A 13,382-nucleotide genomic window follows, 5' to 3' on the forward strand; every position below is an offset into this window, starting at 1 on the left:
ATCAATAATAAATAGTTAGAACACATGCAGTCGTTCTTCATAACATAACAGTCATAACCAAACCCAATATTTCAAGGTGCAAATATTCTGCAAGCTAGAAGAGCAAGGGGAGTTCAAATCTTAACAAGTACTTAGTTCCATGCGTTATCTGCAATTCAAGGGAATGTCATCAATTATTACATGCTTAACAATGTATTTATTTTTTAATAATGGTGGATTATAGTCTGAGGAACTTTGAAACAGTCAGCAGGGTTCTTAAGTTCACGATTGAGAGGTTTTTAATTAATATTGTTGTGCATTTATGAAGTTTTTTCTTCTTCGGATATGTGCATAAAAATAGTAGTACCAAGGGGTCCAAGACACTTTATCCTGCTTTTAGCAAGAATCCCTACTACAAAAGACTTTTCAAGATTGACAATAATCAGCTGTTATAACCTAAGTGAGCTTATATGAATTCTAGGTACACACCATCAGTACTTAAAACACGCAAGGACCACAAAGTTATGCAAGATCAGTATCTCCTTTCTCTGATTACATAGTTTACATTGTCCTCATGAGTGACTCTGCCAATGCTATGCAGGGACTGTTGAAAATTAAAGGATTGTTTCAATAAAGGATGTTAGTTGTAACTCTTAATACTCTTAAATCTGCTTAAAGGCCATAAATGTCAGAAAGTAAATGATTATTATTTCTTCACATTTCTGTTCATCATCAATATTGGTTCAAGTTGAATTTGCACAAATATGTAGCAAAGAAACAGATATATGACCCTAAGATAATTTCAATTTTTGACTTAGATTTACATATATTTTTTTGAAACATGTCCTAGCCTCCGTAAATCGTAACTAGTAAATCTGTCAAATATCTAAGACATTTAATATGAGTTGTGTCATTAGTTTCCTTTGTTTTACGTAAACAATTAGCAGCATGCTCAAACATTCAATCGATATTATACAAGCAACACGCACTTGGAATCTTCTGACGTCAAACAAGGAGCTAATGAATATTCACACACGATTTTAAAACAGGTATTAATAGCCAGCCAATTTTTCTGAAATTTCCTGACGTCAGTCTTCGAGCTAATGAATATCCATACAGGATTGTCATATACCATATAAGGTGGGAAATATTCTGAAAACAGAGCAGTTTAAGAAAACGGCTGCACCAAAGAGCACTGCAAGAAGGCTACGATAGATAAATAATGCAATAATATTAAGACTTTGTTGCAACGATTGCACATCTAAGACGTTCTTCCTCATTTCTGTTGACGAACAGCTGGACGAAAAGAATACTTCTGAGTTGTACAACTAGGAAAAACAAATACAATTGGGGAGATCAGGGTAAAGTGTGAAAAGACAACCACAAATTAAACTGCAAGATATACTTAATTTGAAGAAGATATGTACAAGCAATTCAAAACCTCCGTGTTTTTGCGAAGCCAGACGGGACCGAATTGCTCATTTGATGTGCAGTTTGACAATAAACCAGACAATGATCAATCTAGTGCTTCAGGAATGTTTGCAAAATTTCAGGAAACGGTTCAAACTGCAAGAAAAAGAAACAGGGATATTGAATTAAACGCCTTGAACGAAGCAAAGAGGAAGCAGCCAAAATGGCAGCAAGTTCTTGGCTTTGACCACAATCAACAAGAATCAAGCGAACATGAAACATCTGGACAATTTCAACAACACCCGGAACAGTATAACACTGCATATTCTTTGCAGGCTTCACGCGGGGTAACCATCCGCTGGGAAACTTCAGACTATCAGATGACTGGGATGAAAAGTTGTTTAAAAACTCACAAAAAAAGGAATTTACATGTACAATTTGCCAAGAATCTTGAACAGATAAAATCTTCGGAACAAACATCTGCTGGGAACCCTCGAACAATCAGCTGCCAGGGAAGAAAACTTGTCTAAAAACTCACAAAAAGAAGAACCTGCATGTAAGATTTGCCAATAATCTTGAACAGATAAAGATTATCGGAGCTATAGATAAAAACAATAATGCAACGAACACACATATGTATACACCTGAAAAGACATTATGACAAATTCATGCAAATTGAAAACAGTTACAAAGCGTAGATCCTGCTGGAATGTTGGAGGTGACATCAACACAAACGTTAATACAACTTCTACGTGTTTTTTTTCATGGACATGTATTTAAAATATTGAATATCTATATTTGTATACGTTTAATTGTTATTGCTAAAATTTAGTGAAAAAATGTGTGTAATATACTTTAAAAATCGTAAGAAATGAAGTAAGCTTGTTATGCTCATTTTTGATATACTGTTAGAATTTTACAAAGTTGTGTTGTTTTAATGGAGTTTGCAATAAAATACCTAAATATTTCAATCTTGTTTGCTTAGATTGTTACTGCATATTTAAAGGCCGAGGATTGCTACAGTGAAATACCAGTCGTCAGGCAGTCTAGTTGGTAAGCAGGGAGGAGTTTAACCTGATCAGATGGAAACACCGTGACTCAAGATCGTTTGCTTCATTTTGAATGAATTATACATTTATGACGGACATCACATTCAGACAATAGACATAAATTCGGTTTTTAAAATAATTCTTAACATAGCGTCGCGTCTCAGAAATCTGAATAGTCGTCAATCGCCGCCATTACACCGACGTGAGTTTATAGAACTGTCGCCGCTTAAAGTCAAACAAAGTCAGAAATAATCATTCATATCAGCAGAAATGGCCTATATTGCATCAGTTGCTCTTCTGTTCTTTTTGACTGCTTCCGTAAAGGATCGTACATGGACCTTTCTTAAACTGTCTGAGATGCATAACACACGTACACTTGCTTTAATTATGCTGAATCGTTCCGGAGTACATTCCTAAATATTTCTAAGGTGTTAAAATTTCATAATCTTATTTAGTCCTATTTTTGTTCTTTAGATTCGCACAAACCAGTGTGTTTTTGAGACTGATGCAAACCTTGGGATTGTTTGGATGGGAATTGGCTGTAACACCGATTTCGTTGTAGGGAATTTCATATTATTATATTTTGAATTTGCAACGCTGCATTTACCAGCTCTTATTGTCAACATTATAATGTCACCCAACATCATTTAAAATATGTACGGGCATCATTTTAAATACCGTGGCGGAAAAACACAGGTTGGGAAAGGATTAAACGTTACCATGTTAATAAATTAGAGAGGTCATTATGCCAATAATATGCAAGTCATATCCATCTTGTGTGACGAACATGAACAACGCTGTTATCAAAGTCTTATTCGGACTCCAGAAGTACGACATGACCTTTCTTTTAACAGCATGTACTTAAGTAAAATGCGATTAAAACAAAGATTTTTAATAATAATTTTGGCAACAAAAGACAATTATTCATTTTATGCGGTAAAATGAAAATGACCTGCACCTTTCAGAACAACGAATGTCAGTAAGTACAGTGAGGTTATTGCCTACCTAAAAACATGATGTCGTTTTTTCTCTTCTTCCCTCTGTCGTTTGTCGTCATTACCATACCCAATACTTTAAGGTGCAAATGTTCTGCAACATAGAAGAGTGTTTCTATTTAGCAAGGGGAGTTCAAATCTTCACAAGAACTTAGTTACATGCACTGTCTGCAAATAAAGGAACTGTCATTGTTTGTTTTATTTTTAATAGCGGTGAACTTTATCCTGATGAACTTTAAAACAGTCAGCATGGTTATTAGGTTTATTGATAATTTATAACTTAAAAAAGTATCTTTTCTTTGTGTTAATTTTTGCGTCAACACTAGTTGTACCAAGGGGTCCAAGCCCTGTTTTTGGCAGGAATCCCTCATACAAACGACCCTGGCAACTTTTTAGAATTTGATTTCACTGGTTCTCTTTTTCAAGCCCGTTTCACTGTAAAAATGAAATAAATGCACACGTTTTGATTTTAGTTTCTGACGTGCTTAGTGAGAGTTTGGAGCATTTCTAGGAAGTGAAAGACATCGCACACAAACATGTACTTCCAGCTCAATGTTGAAGAGTTTCAGCTGAAAAGAAAAGGGAGATAATAAGCCAACTAGATGAATATCAGCTACAGATAGCTGCCTTCGTTAAGGTAGTCATTTAGAGAGAAGATCACATGAATGGTCATAATACCTCGAGATAGTTATATCAAAGGACTTAGGCGTTGCTTCTGCATGTCTAGACCCATGTATTGCACAAACACACATGAAACATGATAGGAATGTTGGACAGCTTAGGCAGTTGGGAACCTGAGATTTCTTTGAAATTTTAATCGGTCCTAACAGAGTTGTTAAACTTCACTTTGAAAACAAATGGTTTGAAAATGTTGTGTGCATGTTTTCTCTGTAATTGACATAAATTTCGAGACTCGAGGTATTAATTTCCGCTGATCCCAGATAGTTCGAGCCACCGGGGTTCGACTGAATGGTAATTTGTAAGTGTTTGGGTTATGGCCTATGCATGATCAGTAAAGTAAATCACTAAGTAAAGAAACTGAGGGTTAAACCGGTGAACAAGTGCTCAAATAATAAGGATTGGTGACCAGTCATAACATTACCAACTTCTATCACTGTGTGAGGGATTTGTTTGCTGGAATGAGACAGCAACAACGTTAGTGTATATACTAAACATTCACAGTTATTAATAGGAGAGCAGTTTGAAGGTTAGGTTCTTTGATTTACTGTCATAACAATGCAAGCTGTTGATACTATGTGGGCGACTTGTTTTATTACTGGAAGGACAGAACAACAGTGTTTATAAATATACTAAACATTCACAAATATCAATAGAATAACAGTGCGTGCAATGTTTTTCAATTTTAATGCATAATTATGTATATAAACAAAAGTAAATGAAAAAATTAATAAAGATTATGTTTAACTTATTTGACTTACTGGTTTTGGTAATAATTATTACACCGATATGTTGGCGTATTTTTAACAGGGGAATTTGTGGCCACGTCGCTTGCATTAAAAAAAACTTTTATAAATTCTAATATTATTTACCTATACACAAATCATATCTTTTATATATAATTTTAATCATTAAAATCAAGTGAGTTCAACATAATAATGCATTTAAATGAAAAAATGGCGTAAACCTAAAATGTGCCCCTTTAATTAATTTAAAACATTTCGTAGCCATACTTACTTTAGAAGAGTATACTTCTACCCCTTTCGAATGAGCACAATATATTTTTGTACTATGTTGTTATTCTGTTTAGTGTAAAGCCGTCACTTGATTTTGATACCTTCCGACAAAAGATAAATCATATACCTCCATTTTGAAAGGAATCAGGGTTACAATTGCAAACATTCTTTGTTCAAGATTGACAGATATACAATGTATGTAAGGTTATTGCAGTTACTGTTTCAGTGTTATTGTATAGATATGATGAATATAGCAAATCAGTAGAATGGAAGCATGTTAATTATCAAAAACTATCTCACCCTTAAAATAATTATTTTTAATTATTTATTTTTTTAATTCGTATTATAAGCGTATGCTAATAAGTACCTCGATTATGTTTGCATTTGCATCGGCGGGACATATCTGGAGGACCACACAGCGTCTTCCGACCTTTAATGCATAACTCGTCATCGTCACAGGTGCTGAAATCATCTCTAGAGTATGTAATAGTTGTAGACCAATGCAACATTAAATGTTTCGCCTTTTAATATTATATGGAACGCTTAGTCGGTTATTAATTTTTGAAGACCGCGGTTTCGAGGCTTCTGTTATTTCTTAAACGTAAATTGTATGTTGCACGATGCACATTAAACGTTATTCGAACATATTCATTCTCAAAGGCACGCCGCTAATTTCGCAAATAGGAAACACATACCATTATCAATCGAAATCTTGTTAAATAACATAGAACTCGCGTCCACTTGCCCTAAGTCTCACTTCGCCTATAATCTTGCTGCAATTTATCGTATTATATCATGTGAAGAAACTTATACCTATAATTGGACAAAACTCCTAAGTCGTAGTAAGTACTCATAGTTTCATAAAATAAACCTTACGATAACACTATAGTATCGCCCTTTTACGTAAAGATATCAAATACTTATCGAAACAGTTGCATACTCATATCAAAGTATAACAAAACCATATCTTTTTTATCCTGAAGAAGCTTGCGCCAAGTCTTTTACGTTTCTCACCCAAAGCTCTGTAAATCTTGCAGATATCCCGAATATCATTTTGACAACTGTTTGTTCTGACATACGCGGCGATAACGCCGTTTATCGCAAATTGTCACACAAAATGCCGCGACAGAGTAATAGAGGCATGACTATTTATTGATGTCCAAAATACATACACAATTTCAAATATGAAATATCACACACACACACACGCACGTACGCACGTGTGCAACATGCAATATTATTGAACGTTAACGACCGAGCAATTGTGACACTATCTTTATAAGTAAAGGAATGATGTCAATTATATTTTGATTATTTTTCATACAAATTCTGTAAAATCAAACACAAACAATACTTACTAGTCTCCATAGTAATCGAGGCAGTTTCCTTTATACGCCTGCGAAATGTGTAGTATATGTACTAATATACAAAAGAGCAATGTTGAAAAAGTGTATGACATTATTTTATCTCGGTTGTAAAAAAATTGCAAGTTCAGTTATCACCCATGTGATTTACACGGCAACTTTAATAATTATGATATGTATCCTTCTAGTAATTTAGTCAATCTAATTACAATTTGTTATTTATATTGTTCAGTTAAGTCAGAGCAGTGATTAGGCTAACCGCCGAATAGCTTATTGACGTTACCTGTGTGTTGTTGACCGCGCCTTGACTAATACTTTTGTAACATATTGCTGATATGACCTAGTCAACATTCCTCATTTACGTGACAAGTAATGTCGTGTTCATATGATGGAATTAACTGCTTTTCAGCAGAAACATATCAACAAGATTCTTATTCATTTTTAGGTTTTCCTATCGGTTTAACAAAAATAAGAAGGTACTGAAAGCCTTCCACCATAGTTTTAGAGGACACACTCATTTTATATAAGATTCCCGACTTTTCTGCAGTATGATATCATTTATGGAAAACAAGCTGTTTACAAATAAGAAAGTTCTTTCACCTATCATTTACAATAGTTGTCCATTAATGTCTATATTTACTTGACACAATTTATTGAAAATATTTTTGTAAAGACCTAGTTTAATATTTATGCAAACAACTACAGAAATAAGCTCAGTAGCAAAACGTTTAAACATAGACCCGGTTTAGTGGCACTGGGCAAACGCCAAAGACATAGAACACACAATCACAAACAAGAAACATAGAAGAACAACACAAAACTCCTCTCCTCCTCCTCTCTTAGCGCTTACCATTGTATAAAGTTAAATCAAATTCCACTTTGTACTTTTCTAGTTATTTTTTAAGAAAAAGTAGCAAAGGGCAGTTTCTTTGTGCTGAACAGAAAACGAGTTATTTTTCTTGTACACTGGACTTTATCACATTGTGCTTTACCATTGTATGAAGTTTCATTTAGGAACAAAAGGGAATAACTCTGCAATGAGCTGAAATAGAGTCTTGGTTCCTGCCGGTACATTAGTGCAAGTATATTGTTAAATTAAAAGGAATGATATTATTAATTTTAGTATTTTAACATTAAGGAGTTAAGTCCTTACAGACCTAATGGCTTAATATAAAAACCTCAGCGATCTGTATTGCTCTGACTTTGCTTCAGCACTTATATTCAAATTTTGAAACTGACCATTTTAATATTAATCCTTAGATGTACAGTTTCTACAAATACAATTTTTATGATGGGCAATTACAATTTTTATTATTCATTTATTATTGAATAAGAAAAATAAATAAAGTGAAAGACTGTCCTTTGGCGGATACTTTGCAGAAATCTTTTCTGTACCCTCAAACATTTCAATTCATGTCATTTAGAGTTATGCAGTGTATTATTCATGTATTGTTGCTGTTTATTTTTATTCGAAATTATACTTCCTTTTGCCTAAGATTGTATGACGTAGATTATATCAAAACCAAATTACTAACCAAATAATATTCCGAGGATAAATATGTGAACCTAGTGTCTTAACACTTAAAATATGGATTTAAACCGCATGTGTTTGGACTGCATCATCTAAAACATGGATTTAAGCAACGCGAGTTTAGACAGTATATAACGTCGAAATTGCACATTACAGAGTCATAGTCAGATAAGTTGTTATAATTTATTTATATGATATGTTAATGAAGCAAATACTATAAAATTTACACCTTAACTTCCATTCCCTAAATGAACTGCCTTTCGGCAATTGCGTTTATCAATCGATGAACGCAACATCTTCGGATATGTTCGATTATAAACATTTTTAGCTCGACTATTCGAAGAATAGGTGGGCTATACTACTCGCCCCAGCGTCGGCGTCGGCGTCTGGTTAAAGTTTTAGGGCAAGTTGGGATTTTCTGTTATAAGTCCAATACCCTCCATTCAATTGACTTAATACTTCACACAGTTGTTCAGGGCCATCACATGATGAGGTTAGATAACTACATATTATTCTTTACACAGATTATGGCCCCTGATTGACTATGGAACTTAGGTTAAAGTTTTAGGGCAAGTCGGAATATTTATTAATAACTTCTATATCCTTTGTTCAATTGACTTAATACTTCACACAGTTGTTCAGGACCATCACACAATGAGGTTACATTACTCCATATAATCCTAAATACAAGTTATGGCCCCTGATTGACTTAGGTTAAAGTTTTAGGGCAGGTTAAAGTTTTAGGGCAAGTTGGGATTTTCACTTAAAACTCCAATACCATTCATTTAATTGACTTCATACTTCACACATATGTTCAGAGCCATCACATAATGAGGTTAGATAACTCCATATTATCTTTTATTCAAATTATGGCCCCTGATTGACTATGGAACTTAGGTTTAAGTTTTAGGGCAGGTTGGGATATCGTTTAATAACTTCTATACCCTTCATTCAATTGACTTAATACTTCACACAATTGTTCAGGACCATCACCCAATGAGGTTACATAACTCCATATCCTTAATACAAGTTATGGCCCCTGATTGACTTAGGTTAAAGTTTTAGGCAAGTAAAAGTTAAGGGCAAGTTGGGATTTTAATAAAAAAAACTACTATACCGTTCATTGAATGCACTTAATAAAATTCAAAATTATTTACGACCATCTTACAACAAGAAACATAACTCCGTTTTAAGCCTAAATACAAATTATGGCCCTTGATTTTTTTGGATTTTTTTTTTAATTTCCTTTGAAAGGCATATTTGTATATTCTTAACCACATTTTCATAATGGGAAATCAATTTATTTGAATGACTTGCGTCATTGTTTGGGCGGGCTGGTGGGAGGGCAGCATCAAAGTCACCTTATGTATCGAATAATTTTAGTTAGGTTTGACATAAAGAGACCAAACTTGGTATTATTACATCGTTATTGTATTCTTAGTCAAAGCGGCGTAGTCGAGCGCGCTGTCTTACGACAGCTCTTGTCGATCTTGTTATTGTTTGTATTGTGTCAGCATTTCCCTTAAAATATAAATAAACATTTTAGAAAGTGTTAAATTATGTTAAATGTTTCGTTGCCATAAATGTTTCAATATTACGTTTAAAAGTGATTTCAAGTGGTTGATCTTTCCCGCGTTATCGTGACGTCATTTGATAAAACGTTACAGTCGGGTCGTTCTGTTAACAGAATGGGTAAGAAAAGATTACTAAAAGGTTTTCATAAATGAAATGAAGTATTCTTTAAACAATTATTGATTGAAATAATGATCATCATGTCAATATACGAGGGATATGAACGCAATTGGGCTGGTCAAAGTACGCGTGGAGTCGGACTCCACACACTTTGACCAGCCGAATTGCGTTCATAATCCGATAATGACATCAATCCCGCAATTCATTCCTTAAATATATTATAGATTCAAACGAAAGAGATAGATATTCAACAGAGAGACATAAAATGTGTATAATATTAATTGTTACTTTTCGATTAACTGTTTCAATATTCCAGTGCGTCATACATAATAAAATGTAGAGTATAAAGAGGATTGGTTAATACCAAACATCGATATATTTTCTAAAATATCACAATAATTGGCTTACTATTAGTTTAAAATAAACGGCTATCGTATGTCTGATAGTTTTCTTTGTATGGCTGTATCACATCTTGAAGGGGGTAGAACTGTCTCGATTAATTTATTTGCAGATGACGTCTGTATCTCGTCGTTGAATACTACCCTGAGCTCTTAAAGTTTATATGTTCTGTTTAAATTTATTCTTCATCGTCTTTTAGTTAATTCTGGGTTCGGTAACCCAGTCAGATCGTATTTTTGCGTACATATAATGTCATTCATGTAGGTAAATGTTTGCTCTCTATGGAAGTAATCGAATTTTGTATTCTTTTTCAGTAATGTTGGCTTGATTTGAATTTCTGTTTTAGGACCTACATAGAATTACTGTACGGTTTTTCAACTTTGGTAAATAAGGTTGCTCAAACGTATCTTTACTCATTATGCTGTCCGAAGGGAGAACACACCGTCTCAACTTCGTCGGTCCGTCCGTTCCTGTATTCGTGTCCGGATATTTCTCAGCAACCGCTTATATTCAATGAAATCCTTAGGGAAGCATGTGTAACAACTTGAGCACATGTTCCGGTTCTCTGATTATTCACATGGTTATGGATCCTTTAATTTCTATATAGTGTGATATAGGTCCATTCGTGCCCGAGCTATTTCACAGCTTAAAATTAACTTAATATTATGGAAAGCTTTACTAACGAAAGAAGATTCGCCTATTAAGCGCGATCCTGTTAGCTAATTTATGGCCCTTTCCTTATATATATTTAGTAATATCTAGATCATTTTGTCTCCATTCGTGGCCGGCCTATTTCTCAGCAACTTGAATCCAATGAAAGATTAACAAAGAAGAGGAGATGCACATATTATCAGAACGTTCCGGCTCGGTGATTTTTCAAAAGGTTACGTCCCTTTCAATTTCTATTAAGTGTTATAATGTTGTATTAAAAACTTACTTACAACAGAAGAAATATAATCAGCAATTTCCGTGACAGAGAGTAATTGCCCTTTGTATTTCTATATAGTGTGATCTATGTCCATTCTAGTCCGGCTTGAAGTCAATCAAACATTATGGGAAGCGTTCCTGACAAAAGAAGATGCGCATATTAAGCGTGTTCGTGTTTGATGATAGTGCACCAAGATGTTGCCTTATTAATTTCTATATAGTGTAATATACTTATATTCGTGTCTTGGCTATTTTAACTACCGGCTTATAGTCAATGACACTTTCTTGATAGCTTTAGTTACAAGAAGAGATGCTTATATTATCGGGACGTTCCGCGTTCCGGCTCGAAGATCTTTTAACAAAAACACGGGCATTTTAATGTATGTATAGACTGATATAGGGCCTGTCCATTCTACTATTCTTGTCTATGCTATTTACAAGCATTAACAGGCTTGAATTCAATGAAACTGTATGGGAAGATTTACTAACAAGATAAGATGCACACATTATCAGCACGTTCGATGATTTTTCACAGAGTAATGGTCCTTTTAATGCCTATATACCTGTAGGTCCATTCGTGCTCGATCTATTTCTTAACAATTACCTGTTGTAAATCAATGAAAATTGATAGGAAGCTTAAGTTACATACAGCGTATTTGTCGTTATTAAGGGTTTAAATGTGTGTTACGGTTCCAATCATGCTCGTAAGCAGACTCAATGTTTTAATTTTCTGTGTAAGTATTTTGATTTTGTTTCACATATATCGCTCTAAATTGCTGTATTTATGAATAAAATTATTTTTTAAAGGCTAGGAATTAAATTAGGTTTTCTGTTTATTGCTTGCCTTTTTGTCATTTTCATTGTGATTTTGTTAAAGATGTAATATTGAAATAGTAGAAATATAAATTCGACAATTGTTAAAGGGAATAATTATTTTAACAATGAAAATGTTGCTTTTCTTTTTATGCCTCAACAAGTTGATTATTTGTTCTAATGATTTTGCTAGAAAGAAGTAGGAACGGGCGAGCGAAACAAACAACGTTTGTATTTAACTTAAAGGCAAATCAGAGCTAGCGAAAGCGATTTTTGTTTTTAAATAAGATATATTTCTTACCAAATATATCATATACTTATGTAAAGAAATACTTTTTGATTGCAAATTGGTTCTTAGTTATAAAATAAAAACTGATTATATTTCATGATTATATCTCTCAATATTAAACAAATAACAAAACGACCCAGTCTTTCACTCAAAGTTTCGTGGTCTGAGCTATTTAAACGTGGACATAATTCCAAAAGTAACGTGGTTATAAGAGAACACTTATTGTTTTCAGGCCTTATTGATCTAACTTATCACAATAAGCATTTTTAGACTAGTAAGATTAATTCAACATTTGAGCTTTTCCAAATATTGCATGAGGTCTACATTTGAGCCACTTGACGCCCAGGAAAAATTGTAGTGACTTTGACATGACAGAAGATGGAAAATGTTAATAACCCAGAGAACATTTTAAAAGAAATAACACTATGGATTGAATAGTGGGACTAAATTATTTAAGCAGTATCAAACAGATCTGCAAATGTTACACCGGTCATAATTTTAAGTGTAGTTGGAGAAATAACGATGTTTCCGTTTCAAGACCTCGCCTTGACAAAGAATAACAGGACGGACGCCATTGCCTCAATTCCCGTATGTTCGACAATCAAACATATAACTTTAATACTTATCCAAAAGTGATTTATTTTCAAAATAATTTATCCGCCTGTGCCTTTCAATTAAGAAATATCACCAAAAATTGAGAAAGTAAAAACAGTCATTTTACTAATATAAAGGTTTATGTTTCTGCCTTTTATGTATTGATATATTATATGTATAACAGACTATTTCTAAAACACTAACAAGCTTTTCCTTTTTTGTATCTGCATATAACATTTATGATTATATGAATACTAAGAAGTGCATTTTAGAAAGGAAGGGTTAACACTCGTCTTCCTTTCAATTTGAAACATAACAAATATGCGTTTCCTATGAAGTTAAGCGCCCGGTATTTTTGTATAAAAACCTGTTACATTAAGTGATGTTCCATTTAAGCATAAGGTGATCCTTAAGAATTTAAGCACACTATTTCACACAGTTTATCGTGAACCTATTTTCTTACAATAGAGCATTTCAATTTCCAGATTCACACAGTTTGATCATATTCAAAGGATATTATGATACAATAGAGAAGTGATATATGTACAAAACAAAAGCTAGTTTGTTGTTGAAGAAACTGAGTTAAGTAGTTCATTAAGGTAGTCCAATCAATTGTACGTAGACATATTTTTTTATGATTTTTTAT

Source organism: Mya arenaria, chromosome 2, assembly GCF_026914265.1.
Source record: "Mya arenaria isolate MELC-2E11 chromosome 2, ASM2691426v1".
Taxonomy (NCBI): Eukaryota; Metazoa; Mollusca; class Bivalvia; order Myida; family Myidae; genus Mya; species Mya arenaria.